This window comes from Scyliorhinus torazame, chromosome 3 (assembly GCF_047496885.1).
Source record: "Scyliorhinus torazame isolate Kashiwa2021f chromosome 3, sScyTor2.1, whole genome shotgun sequence".
Classification (NCBI taxonomy): domain Eukaryota; kingdom Metazoa; phylum Chordata; class Chondrichthyes; order Carcharhiniformes; family Scyliorhinidae; genus Scyliorhinus; species Scyliorhinus torazame.
In genome coordinates, this window is record NC_092709.1 from 51,424,335 (window position 1) to 51,438,313 (window position 13,979).

Consider the following 13,979-nt stretch of genomic DNA (forward strand, 5'->3'; position numbering starts at 1 on the left):
TGTATCATGGAGTTCAACCAACCTCTCCCTTTAATGTATTAGTTGCTTTTCCTAGTACACGGCTTGTTCCCTAGGTGTGGGATTACAATTATGGACACGTGGGTTTTTAAACACAAAACAATGTTTATTCTATGAACTCAACTTAACCTTTTAAATAAACATTGGATCCCTTAACACCCCTTACTTCAAAGATAACTCAGAAAATATTGCAACAGTAAATACTTCCTTAAAATGTTCCTTCATACTTCCAAGAGACTTAAACACCTTTAAACAGAATCACATCAGGTTAAAGGCTTTACTATTATGAGTTCAAATCACCCAAATAATCCAGAGATAGTCTTTCATGGCAAAGATCACAGAAAATCCAGCTCACTGCAAAACACAGACACACACAAGCTCTTTTCAAACTGAAACTAAACTACTACAAAATGGCTGATCTAAAACCCAGCTCCACCCACACTCTGACATCACTGTTTTCTTAAAGGTACATTGCTTACACATCCATTTCTTAAAGGTGCTCTCACATGACAAGGGTGTATTCAAGAATCAATTTTTTTGTGGTGAGTCGGGAGGTATTGGTTGGGGTGGAGGGGGCAGAGGACGCAGGGATAATAATTTCAAACCATGCGCTGGAGATTCGGCTTAGATCGGGACGGGAGCAGAGGCCGGGGTGGAGGCTCAATTCGACGTTGTTGGCAGATAGAGGGTTCTGTAGTTGGTGCAGTCGGTGATTAAAGACTATATAGAGTTGAACCAGAATGGGGAGGTGTCGCCTGACACATTTTGGGAGGAACTAAAGGAGGTGGTCTGAGGGGAGATTATCTCGTTCAAGGCATATGCGGATAGGGAAAGAAAGGAGGAATATGAGTGCTTAATGAATGAGATAGTTGAAGTAGTTAAGGAATATTAGAGGACATCCACCATGGAAGGATTGGCGAGAAGGAAAAAGTTGCAGGGGAGGTTTGATAGGTTGATGACCGGGAGGGCTGTGGGGCAGCTGCGCAAGGCAAGGGGGGTGCAGTACAAGCATGGGGAGAAGGCGAGTCGAGTGTTAGCACATCAGCTACGGAGGCAGGCTGCGTCCAGGGAAATATTGAGGATACGGACAGAGACAGGGGAGGTGGTGACAGAGCCAGGGAAGATAAACAAGGTATTTAGGGATTACTATAAGGAACTGTACAGACAAACCGGGGTTGGGGGGTGAAGAAGTGGACATGGGGTGGCTTTTAGATGGGATGGAGTTTCCACAGTTGAAGGAAGAGAATAGGCAGGCGCTAGAGGCGTCTTTGGGGCTGAGGGAGGTATTGGGATATAAGGGATAAGGGATATGAAGCCGGGGAAGGCCCCAGGGTCCGATGGCTACCCAGCAAAATTTTATAAGGAGTTTACGATGGACCTGGCACTGCATCTCTTGGGGGCATTCAATGAGGAGTTAGAGAAGGGGGAGCTGCCGGAGACGATGACGCAGGCAACAATCACATTGATAACAAAGAAGGGAAAGGACCCATTGGAATGTGGGTCTTGGAGGCCCATATCGCAATTAAATACATATGTGAAAGTGCTGGCTAAGTTGGTGGCGGGGAGGATGGAAGGTTGTGTCCCGGAGGTGGTCACGGTGGACCAGACAGGCTCCATAAAGGGCAGGCAGCTCTCTAGTAATATAAGGAGGCGGTTAAATATGATCATGACTCCGTCAAGAGGTTGGGTACTGGAGATAGTGGTGTTCATTAATGCGGAGAAGGCGTTTGTCCGGGTGGAGTGGCGGTATTTGTTTGAGGTCCTGGGAAGGTTCGGGTTTGGGCCAAAGTTTGTGGCATGGGTGCACCTGTTATATGTAGCACCGATGGCGAGTGTACGGCCCAACGATTTGGGTTCACAAAACTTTAAGCTACACAGGGGAACAAGGCAGGGGTGCCTTCAGTCACCGCTGCTGTTTGCGCTAGCTATAGAGCCTTTGGCAATGGCCTTAAGGTGTCGGCAGAGTGGCAAGGGATTCCGAGGGGGAATAGCGAGCATGCGTGCCGCTGTTACGGTACGTGTCAGATCTGCTGGAGAGAATGGAGAGGATCATGGGCCTGTTGGGGAAGTTCGGGGTGTTCTTGGAATATAAATTAAACATAGGGAAAAGTGAGGTGTTCCTGGTGAATGAGCTGGGTCGGTGAGCCAACCTAGGGGGGTTACCATTCAAGGTGGCCAGAGATATCTTAAATATTTGGGGATTCAGGTAGCAAAAGAGTGTGCGAGGCTACAAAGTTGAATCTAACAAAGCTGGTGGAGGAGGTCAGGGAGGATCTGAAGAGGTGGGACACGCTGCACCTGACTCTGGTAGGGAGGGTCCAAGCGGTGAAGATGAATGTTTTGCCGAGGTTTTTTTATTTAAAAATATATATATTTTTATTGAAATATTTGTAAAATGTTATAACAAAAACAGAAAAAGAACAATAGGCGTAAAACAGTAACATAGTGCAAAAATAGACATTTCCCCGAACAGTTCTGTCTTCACAGACCATCCAAAATAGCAAAAAAAACAAACAAACGCAACACTAACCCCCTCCCCCCCCCCCCCCCGCCCTTCAGAAAGCTGCTACTGCCGATATTTTAAATTAAATTTCCGCAAGAAAGTCGACGAACTACTGCCACCTCCGGGAGAACCCTCGCATTTATCCTCTTAAGGCAAACTTTTTTTCTCGAGGCAGAGAAACCCAGCCATGTCATTGACCCAAGTCTCTACACTCGGGGGTTTTGAGTCCCTCCACATTAAAAGTATCCGTCTCCGGGCTACCAGGGAGGCAAAGGCCAGAACATTGGCCTCTTTCACTCCCTGAACTCCCGGGTCTTCTGACACTCCAAAGATCGCCACCTCTGGACTCGGCACCACCCGCGTACCCAGCCCTGGCAAACCTCCGCCAGAACTCTTCAAGCTTCGGGCATGCCCAAAACATATGGACATGGTTTGCTGGGCTGCCTGCACACCTCGCACATCTGTCTTCTACCCCGAAAAACCTGCTCATCCTCGCCGCCGTCATGTGTGCCCGGTGAACCACCTTGAACTGTATGAGACTGTACGAAGTCTTCCAACACCAGGTTAAAGTCCAACAGGTTTGTTTCAATGTCACTTCGATGTGACATCGAAACAAACCTGTTGGACTTTAACCTGGTGTTGGAAGACTTCGTACTGTGCTCACCCCAGTCCAACGCCGGCATCTCCACATCATGTATGAGACTGAGCCTTACACATGATGAGGAGGAATTAACCCTACTTAGGGCTTCCGCCCATAGTCCGGCTCTAACTCCCCTCCTAACTCCTCCTTCCACTTGCCTTTAAGCACCTCCACCGGGGTTTCCTCCGCCTCCAACAGCTCCTGGTAGATGTCCGACACCTTCCTCTCCCCCACCCAGGTACCGGACACTACTCTATCTTGTAACCCCCGTAGCGGCAGCAGCGGGAAGGCCACCACCTGCTTCCTCAGGAAGGTTCGCACTTGTAAATACCTAAAGCCGTTCCCTGGCGGCAATTTAAACTTGTCCTCCAGCGCCTGCAGGCTGGGAAAGCTCCCATCTATAAACAGGTCACCCATCCTTCTAATACCCGCCCTCTGCCAGCTCTGAAACCCGCCATCCATCTTGCTTGGTAGAAACCTGTGGTTATTACATATCGGGGTCCAGACCGACGTGCCCTCCACCCTCTTGTGTCTCCTCCACTGCCCCCAGATCTTCAGTGCTGCCACCACCACCGGATTGCGGAATATTGGGCCGACGAGAACGGCAGAGGTGCCGTTACCAGCGCTCCCAAACTGGTGCCTTTGCATGACGCCGCTTTCAAATGTTCCCATGCCGACCCCTCCCCCATTACCCACTTCCTGATCATGGCGATGTTGGCTGCCCAGTAGTAGTTGCAAAAGTTCGACAGCGCCAGCCCACCCTCCCCCCGACTGCGTTCCAGCAGCACTCTCTTGACTCGCAGGGTCTTATTCGCCCACACAAATCCCGAGATGATCTTATTAACCCGCTTGAAAAAGGCCTTCGGGATGAAGACGGGAAGGCACTGGAATACAAATAAGAACCTGGAGAGGACCGTCATTTTCACGGTGTGGTAGTATGTATTAGGGGTCATGTGGGACTGGAAGCCCTAATGTCATTGGCTGACAGATCCCGGGTCCTGGTTGGCCGTTGACCTCTAGCTCCACCCTGAAGGCGGAGTATAAGAAGCCGGAGTCCTCCCCCGCAGGCCATTCTACTGTCGAGCTGCGGGGGAACAGACACGCTTAATAAAGCCTCATCGACTTCACTCTATTCGTCTCACGGAGTCTTTGTGCGCTACAATTTATTAAGCGTGTCTGTTCCCCCGCAGCTCGATAGTAGAATGGCCTGCGGGGGAGGACTCCGGCTTCTTATACTCCGCCTTCAGGGCGGAGCTAGAGGTCAACGGCCAACCAGGACCCGGGATCTGTCAGCCAATGACATTAGGGCTTCCAGTCCCACATGACCCCTAATACATACTACCACATTCACCCCTTGTCAAAAATGAACCCGGCCGGGTGATGCTTCGTATGGTGGTAAGGGTTTACAGGGCTGGTCCTGGGAGGAAAAACATTCACATGGCAATACAGTATTGTACAATTTAGTCCTGTTTCAACTATTTACAGAAGGTATCGGGAGAAAAGCAAAATGTTCTTGTGGAAAGTCCATAGATTGATTTAGATTGATGCCACGGGTCGGTCGGGCGGTCTGGTCGTCCGTGTCGATCGCCTCGGCCCCGGTGGTGGTGGTGGCGCTTGTACCGGTGTTGTCGTCTCCGGGAGCCTTACGGTTTCCGCTTGGGCTTTATTCTTGGTCGGTGCTGAGGGGAGGGGAACCGATCCTCCTGGGAAGGGGGCGGTCGCGGGGTGCGGCGGTGGCAGGAAGGGGAGGGTTGGGTGAATGGTGTCGGGGGGGGGGTGTGTGTTGCCGGCGGGCGCCAGATCCCGCAGGGAGACCGTGTCCTGTCGGCCGTCGGGTTACTCCACGTAAGCGTACTGGGGGTTTGCGTGGAGGAGGTGAACCCTTTCGACCAACGGGTCTGCCTTATGTGCCCGCACATGCTTTCGGAGCAAGATGGGTCCTGGGGCCGCCAGCCAGGTCGGCAGCGACGTTCCAGAGGAGGACCTCCTAGGGAAGACAAGGAGACGCTCATGAGGCGTTTGATTAGTGCTCGTACATAATAGCGACCGGATGGAGTGGAGAGCGTCCGGGAGGACCTCCTGCCACCGTGAAACTGGGAGGTCCCTGGACCATAGGACCAGTAGGACGGTCTTCCAGACCGTGCCGTTCTCCCTCTCTACTTGCCCGTTCCCCCGGGGGTTGTAGCTGGTCGTCCTGCTCGAGGCTATGCCCTTGCTGAGCAGGAACTGGCGCAGCTCGTCACACATGAAAGAGGACCCCCAGTCGCTGTGGACGTATGCGGGGCAACCGAACAGTGTGAAGATGGTGTTCAGGGCTTTAATGACTGTGGCCGCGGTCATGTCAGAGCAGGGAATGGCGAATGGGAAGCGGGAGTATTCGTCCACCACATTAAGAAAGTATGTGTTGCGGTCGGTGGAGGGGAGGGGCCCTTTGAAATCGAGACTAAGGCGTTCAAAGGGGCGGGAAGCCTTAATCAGGTGCGCACCTCTCTCCACCGACCGCAACACATACTTTCTTAATGTGGTGGACGAATACTCCCGCTTCCCATTCGCCATTCCCTGCTCTGACATGACCGCGGCCACAGTCATTAAAGCCCTGAACACCATCTTCACACTGTTCGGTTGCCCCGCATACGTCCACAGCGACAGGGGGTCCTCTTTCATGAGTGACGAGCTGCGCCAGTTCCTGCTCAGCAAGGGCATAGCCTCGAGCAGGACGACCAGCTACAACCCCCGGGGGAACGGGCAAGTAGAGAGGGAGAACGGCATGGTCTGGAAGACCGTCCTACTGGCCCTACGGTCCAGGGACCTCCCAGTTTCACGGTGGCAGGAGGTCCTCCCGGACGCTCTCCACTCCATCTGGTCGCTATTATGTACGAGCACTAATCAAATGCCTCATAAGCGTCTCCTTGTCTTCCTTAGGAGGTCCTCCTCTGGAATGTCGCTGCCGACCTGGCTGGCGGCCCCAGGACCCATCTTGCTCCGAAAGCATGTGCGGGCACATAAGGCGGACCCGTTGGTCGAAAGGGTTCACCTCCTCCACGCGAACCCGCAGTACGCTTACGTGGAGTACCCCGACGGCCGACAGGACACGGTCTCCCTGCGGGATCTGGCGCCCGCCGGCAACACACACCCCCCCCCGACACCATTCACCCAACCCCCCCCCTTCCTGCCACCGCCGCACCTCGCGACCGCCCCCTTCCCAGGAGGATCGGTTCCCCTCCCCTCAGGCCCGACCAAGAATAAAGCCCAAGCGGAAACCGTAAGGCTCCCGGAGACGACAACACCGGTACAAGCACCACCACCACCACCACCGGTGCTGAGGCGATCGACACGGACGACCAGACTGCCCGACCGACTCGTGGTGTCGATCTAAATCAATATATGGACTTTTCACAAGAACATTTTGCTTTTCTCCCGATACCTTCTGTAAATAGTTGAAACAGGACTAAATTGTACAATACTGTATTGCCATGTGAATGTTTTTCCTCCCAGGACCAGCCCTATAAACCCTTACCACCATACGAAGCATCACCCCGCCGGGTTCATTTTTGACAAGGGGTGAATGTGGTAGTATGTATTAGGGGTCATGTGGGACTGGAAGCCCTAATGTCATTGGCTGACAGATCTCGGGTCCTGGTTGGCCGTTAACCTCTAGCTCCGCCCTGAAGGTGGAGTATAAAAAGCCGGAGTCCTCCCCCGCAGGCCATTCTACTATCGAGCTGCGGGGGAACAGACACGCTTAATAAAGCCTCATCGACTTCACTCTATTCGTCTCACGGAGTCTTTGTGCACTACACACGGTCTGTACCCTCCCTGCCAGTGACAGCGGGAGCATGTCCCATCTTTTAAAGTCCCCTTCCATTTGTTCCACCAGCCGGGTCAGGTTAAGCTTATGCAACAAATCCCACTTCCGGGCCACCTGTATACCCAGAAAGCTCTTCTCTACCCTCCTCAGCGGCAGCTCTCTCAGTCTTTTCTCCTGTCCTTTAGCCTGGATCACAAACAGCTCGCTCTTCCCCACGCTCAATTTATACTCCGAGAAACTGCCAAATTCCCTTAAGATCCGCATGACCTCCCCCAACCCCTCCAATGGGCCCGAAATATGCAGGAGGAGATCATCCGCATAGAGCGAGACCAGGTGTTCCACCCCCCCCACTGCCCCCCCACTCCTCCCAGACCAGCCCCTGCCAGTTCCTTGAAGCTCTCAGCATGATGGCCAGTGGCTCAATGGCTAGAGCAAATAATAACGGGGAAAGGGGACACCCTTGCCTCATCCCCCGGTGCAATTTGGAATACTCCGACCTAAGCCGGTTCGTGCGCATACTTGCCATAGATACCTGGTACAGCAATCGCACCCACCGGGTAAAGCCCTCACCAAACCCAAACCTATCCAGCACCTCCCACAGGTACTCCCGCTCCACCCGATCGAAAGCTTTCTCTGCATCCATTGCTGCCACAACCTCTGCTTCCTCTCCTTCCGAGGGCATCATAACAATATTTAAAAGCTTCCGCACATTAGCATTAAGTTGCCTACCCTTAACAAATCCAGTCTGGTCTTCCCCTATCACCGCCAGGACACAATCCTCTATCCTCGTGGCCAAGATCTTAGCCAATAGCTTGGCATCCACATTTAGCAACGAGATTGGCTTGTAAGACCCACACTGTTCAGGGTCCTTATCCTGTTTCAGAATGAGTGAGATCGAGGCCTGTGACATTGAGGGGGGAGGGTCCCCTTCTCTCTCACCTTATTAAAGGTCCTCATCAAAAGTGGGCTCAACACCTCTGAAATTTAAAAAACAATCCTCCACCGGGAAGCCATCTGGCCCCGGAGCTTTACCCGACTGCATGCCCTCCAGCCCCTTAATAATTTCTTCTGTCTCAATCGGTGCCCCCAGCCCCTCTACCTGACCCTCCTCCACCCGCGGGAACCTCAACTGGTCTAGAAATTGCCTCATCCCTTCCGCACCTGCCAGGAGTTCCGAATCATATAGTTTGCTGTAAAATTCCTCAAAAACCTTATTCACCCCCTCCGGGTCTGAGACCAAGTTGCCCTCCTTATTCTTTACTCCCACAATCTCCCTGGCCGCCTCTCTCTTCCTAAGCTGGTGCGCCAGCATTCTACTCACCTTCTCCTCGTATTCATACACCGCACCCTTAGCCTTTCTCAACTGTTCTACCACTTTCCCTGTGGTCAACAATTCAAATTCCGCCTGAAGCTTACGCCGCTCCCTCAGGAGTCCCACGTCCGGGGCCTCTGCATATTTCCTATCCACCCGGAGTAACTCCTTCACCAATCTCTCCCTCTCCGCCCTTTCCCTCTTTTCTCTATGGGACCGGATCAATATAAGTTCCCCTCAAAGAACTGCCTTCAGGGCTTCCCAGACCATCGCTGCCGAAACCTCTCCCATGTCATTTGTTTCCAAATAGTCCTGGTTACTCTTATTCATCCGCTCGCAAATCACCTCGTCAGCTAACAACCCCACGTCCAGTCTCCACAGCGGACGTTGCCCTCTCTCCTCCCCAAGCCGCAAATCTACCCAGTGCGGGCATGATCCGAAACTGTAATCGCCGAGTACTCCGTCCCCGTCATCTTTGGGATCAATGCCCTGCCCAGAACAAAAAAAATCAATACGGGAATAAACTTTGTGGACGTGGGAGAAGAAGGAGAACTCCTTAACCCTCGGCCGTGTAAATCTCCAGGGGTCTACGTCCCCCATCTGTTCCATAAATCCCTTCAGCTCCCTTGCCGCCGCCGGCCTCTTCCCAGTCCTGGATTTTGAGCGATCCAATTCAGGTTCAATGACCGTATTAAAGTACCCTCCCATGACCAAGTTGTGTGACTTCAGGTCCGGGATTTTACCGAGCACATGCCTCATAAAATCCACATCGTCCCAGTTCGGGGCGTTGACATTCACAAGCATGGACCCCCTCCTCTTCCCACTCACCATGATATACCTATCCCCTTTATCTGCCATTATTCTCCCAGCCTCAAATGCCCCTCGCTTGCTGATCAGAATTGCTACCCCCCTGATCTTCGAGTCCAACCCTGAGTGGAACACCTGACCCACCCAGCCCTTCCTTAGTCTCATCTGGTCAGTGACCTTCAGATGTGTCTCCTGGGCATTGCCACGTCTGCCTTCAGTCCCTTTAAATGCGCGAACACGTGTGCTCTCTTCACTGTCCCATTCAGACCACTCACGTTCCAAATAATCAGCCTGGACGGGAGGCTATTGTCATAATATACACCAGTATATCATGGTGCAGACACACACTGATGGACACACAGTGGGACCAATCAACACACACAACAGCGCAGCCAATCACCAGTGAGAGCACACGCACTATAACAGTGGTTGTTATTAGGGGCTGTTTAGCACAGGGCTAAATCGCTGGCTTTGAAAGCAGACCAAGGCAGGCCAGCAGCACGGTTCAATTCCCGTAACAGCCTCCCCGAACAGGCGCCGGAATGTGGCGACTAGGGGCTTTTCACAGTAACTTCATTGAAGCTTACTTGTGACAATAAGCAATTTTCATTTCATTTCATTTTATAAAGACAGGGGGCATCAGAGTTCCCGCTCATTCGAGTTGCAGCTAGCTAGGAGGACAGAGCTCACAGCCTGCAACACAGACATTCACCATGTGCTGAGTGCATCGACTGGTTAGGACAAGGCAAAGGCCTTTAGTTAAAGCTAGTATTGTATTAACCCACAGTCTAAGTAAGTTTAAACAGTTAATGATTCAATAAAATAGTGTTGCACTATTTCAAGTGTTGGTGACCTGTATGTGATCCAGAACACCCAACACATCATGATACCAGGAGTTGAGGGATATTAGCACTTCTTAGACCTACCTGCAAGAGATCTGCCTTCCGCCAGCATTCCGTCATCCTGCAACATGGACAACATCAGCCCGCCGCCGCCGCTCCGCATCGCCGGCAACCTCAAGGCCAACTGGAAGATTTTCAAACAGCACTTCCAGCTCTTCCTCGAACCCATGGACAGGGAGGGTGCCTCGGACACCAGAAAGATTGCTCTTCTCCTCTCCACGGCCAGGGACCATGCCATCCACATTTTCAATTCTCTCACCTTTGCGGATGATGAAGATAAAACAAGGTTCAAGACGGTCCTCCTCAAGTTTGACACTCACTGCAGCATAGAGGTGAATGAAAGTTTTGAACGCTACGTGTCCCAGCAGCGTTTGCAGGGTAAGGATGAACCTTTCCAATCCTTTCTTACGCACCTCCGCATCCTTGCACAATCTTGCAGCTACGGGCCCACCTCCGACTCCATGATACGCGACCAGATCGTTTTTGGTGTTCAGTCGGACCCCCTACGTCAGCAGCTCCTCAAGATAAAGCAACTCACCCTAGTGACCGCCATCGAGACCTGTGTCTTACATGAAAACACGAGTCGGTATTCCCATATACAAGCGGCTGAAACGGCACGGCAAGGTCCCCACGAGGCGGAACGGGTCCAAGTGATTGAGCACTTCCAGGGCCTCAGCCTGGATGAGGACGGCCATTTCGCGCGCTTTTCGCGGACTCCCGCGCTTGTACGCACCAAACGAAGGGATGGCGACGTTGAGGAACGTAATGCGCAGGCGCGCACCACGCACGACCGCACTACGCATGCACGGTGGCGCAGCGAACGTGCTGACGTCACGACGTGCGGCAACTGTGGCTCTGCCCATTTAAAACGGCAATGCCCCGCAAAATCTCGACAATGCCTACGATGTGGAAGACTTGGCCACTATGCCGCCTGCTGTCGAACAGCTCTGCCTGCCAACTCATATCGCTTCAGCCAGCCTCGCAGGAATGTTCAGGCAATTCAACCCATGGTCACCAAGTCCGATGCGGACCTCCCACACAGCAGTGACACCGAGGACCCGAAGGCGCCTTTTCGAGTCGGTGACGTAACGAAAAACAGGCGGTCCCCAAAGCAAAGACACCAGTCGCTGTCGGTATACAGCTTCGATCCAGACGATGAATGGTGTGCCACCCTGACGGTCAACCGGTCCCAAATACGATTCCGCCTGGACACTGGTGCCTCTGCCAATCTCATGGCGTGTTCTGTTTTCCAAAGCCTTCGTGTCAAACCAGCCATCCTTCCATCGGCCTGCCAGCTATTGGATTATAATGGCAATGTCATTCCTGCTAGCGGCTCGTGCCAACTTGAAGTGACGCACAAGCCACAGAAAGCCATCCTTCCTTTTGAGATCGTGGGCTCCTCGAAGGACTCCCTGCTTTGCGCACAGGCGTGCAAGCTGTTGAACCTCGTTCAAAGAGTTCACTCTCTCTCTCCCGATGACACGCCCGCCTTCCAGGATGCTGACATCAGGGCGCAACTCAACGCCATCATCGACCAGCACCGCGACGTCTTCGAAGGCATGGACACGCTCCCATATACTTACAAGATCCTACTCAAACAGAACGCCACGCCTGTGGTGCATGCACCTCGCAGAGTCCCAGCACCCCTCAAGGACCGCCTTAAGCAGCAGCTGCAGGACCTCCAAGACCAAGGAGTGATTTCCAGAGTTACAGAACCAACCGATTGGGTCAGTTCCATGGTGTGCGTAAAAAAGCCTTCCGGCGAGCTGAGAATTTGCATTGATCCCAAGGATCTGAATAGCAATATCATGAGGGAGCATTATCCAATTCCCAAGCGCAAAGAGATCACAGGCGAGATGGCTCGCGCCAAGCTCTTCACCAAACTTGACGCCTCAAAAGGATTATGGCAAATACAGCTCGACAAATCCAGCAGGAAACTGTGTACCTTTAACACCCCCTTTGGCAGATATTGTTACAACAGGATGCCGTTTGGGATCATATCGGCTTCAGAAGGGTTCCACAGGATCATGGATAAATGATGGAAGGCATTGAAGGTGTTCGCGTCTATGTCGACGACATAATCATTTGGTCCACCACCCCGCAGGAGCATGTCAGTCGCCTCCAGCGCGTGTTCAAACGCATACGGGAGCAGGGCCTACGCCTCAACAGGGCCAAATGCTCCTTTGGTCAGACGGAACTCAAGTTCCTAGGAGACCACATCTCCCAGTTGGGTGTGCGGCCGGGTGTGGACAAGGTGGCTGCTATCACAGCCATGAAAACGCCAGAGGACAAGAAGGCGGTCCTCTGATTTCTGGGCATGGTCACCTTTTTTGGGAAGTTCATCCCTAACCTCGCCTCTCATACCACGGCTCTCAGGAACCTGGTCAGGAAGATGACAGACTTCCAATGGCTCCCTGCCCACGAGCGCAGATAGAAAAGGAGTGCCTGGGCCTTTTGACCGGTGTCGTCAAGTTTCATGATTATGTGTACGGCCTTCCCCAATTCACCGTCGAGACCGACCATCGCCCGCTGGTCAATATAATACAGAAAGACTTGAATGACATGACGCCTCGCCTCCAGCGTATTCTGCTCAAGCTCTGGCGATACGACTTCCAGCTGGTATATACCTCGGGCAAAGACCTAATCATTGCCAATGCTCTCTCCAGGGCAGTCAACACTCCGTGTGACCCAGCGGGATTCGTCTGCCAGGTTGACGCCCATGTGGCCATCGTGGCCTGCAATCTACCTGCCATGGATGAACGCCTTGTCCAAATTCGCCGCGAGACGGCGGCTGACCCTTTGCTACAGCATATCATGTGCCACCTAACAGACGGGTGGCTCAAGGGCCAACGCCCGCAATTCTACAACATCAGAGATGATCTGGCGGTAGTTGATGGTGTTCTCCTGAAACTGGACCGCATTGTCATCCCGCACAGCATGCGCCAGCTCATCTTGGAACAGCTACACGAGGGCCATCTTGGCGTGGAGAAGTGCCGCCGACGGGCCCGAGAAGCAGTGTACTGGCCCGGCATCAATGACGACATCGCCAACACAGTGCTCAACTGCCCCACTTGTCAGCGCTTCCAGCCGGCCCAACCATGTGAGACCCTACAGCCCCATGAGTTGGTCACGACCCCTTGGTCCAAGGTCGGCATCGACCTGTTCCATGCTCTGGGCAGGAACCATGCCTTGATTGTAGACTATTTTTCAAACTACCCGGAGGTGGCACATTTACACGACATCACATCGTCTGCAGTCATCCGTGCCTGTAAGGACACCTTTGCTCGACACGGCATCACACTCACGGTGATGTCGGACAATGGCCCCTGCTTCGCAAGCCAGGAATGGTCCAACTTTGCCAGGAGGTACAACTTTGTGCATGTGACATCCAGTCCCCTATACCCCCAATCCAATGGCAAAGCGGAGAAGGGCGTCCACATAGTCAAACGGCTCCTCTGCAAGGGTGCCGATGCTGGGTCCGATTTCTACCTCGCCCTGCTGGCCTATCACTCGGCCCCACTGTCCACTGGCCTGTCGCCAGCCCAGCTGCTCATGAGTCGCACCCTGAGGACGACGGTGCCGTCCATTCATGGCCCAGACCTCGACCACGTTCCGGTCCTTCGACGGTTGCAGCTGTCCCGTGCACAGCACAAGGCGGCTCATGACTCCCGTGCAGCTGATCTCCCTGCTCTGGCTCCAGATGACAACTTCCGCATCCATCTTTCAGATGGTGGCTGGTCTGCAACCGCTGTGGTTCTTCGGCAGGTGGCTCCTCGCTCGTTCCTTGTTCATCTACCAGATGGCTCCATTGTGCGCCGTAATCGACGTGCCCTTCATTTCGTTCCGCGCTTGCTTCGTCATCCTCCACCATTGCCACCCTCCAACCATTGTTGACCCTGACCTGGACTATGCAGAGATTCCGGTTACTCTGCATCCTCCTCACTCTGACGGTCTAGCCCGCTCCTCAACCGGTGGCTCCCGACCCACCC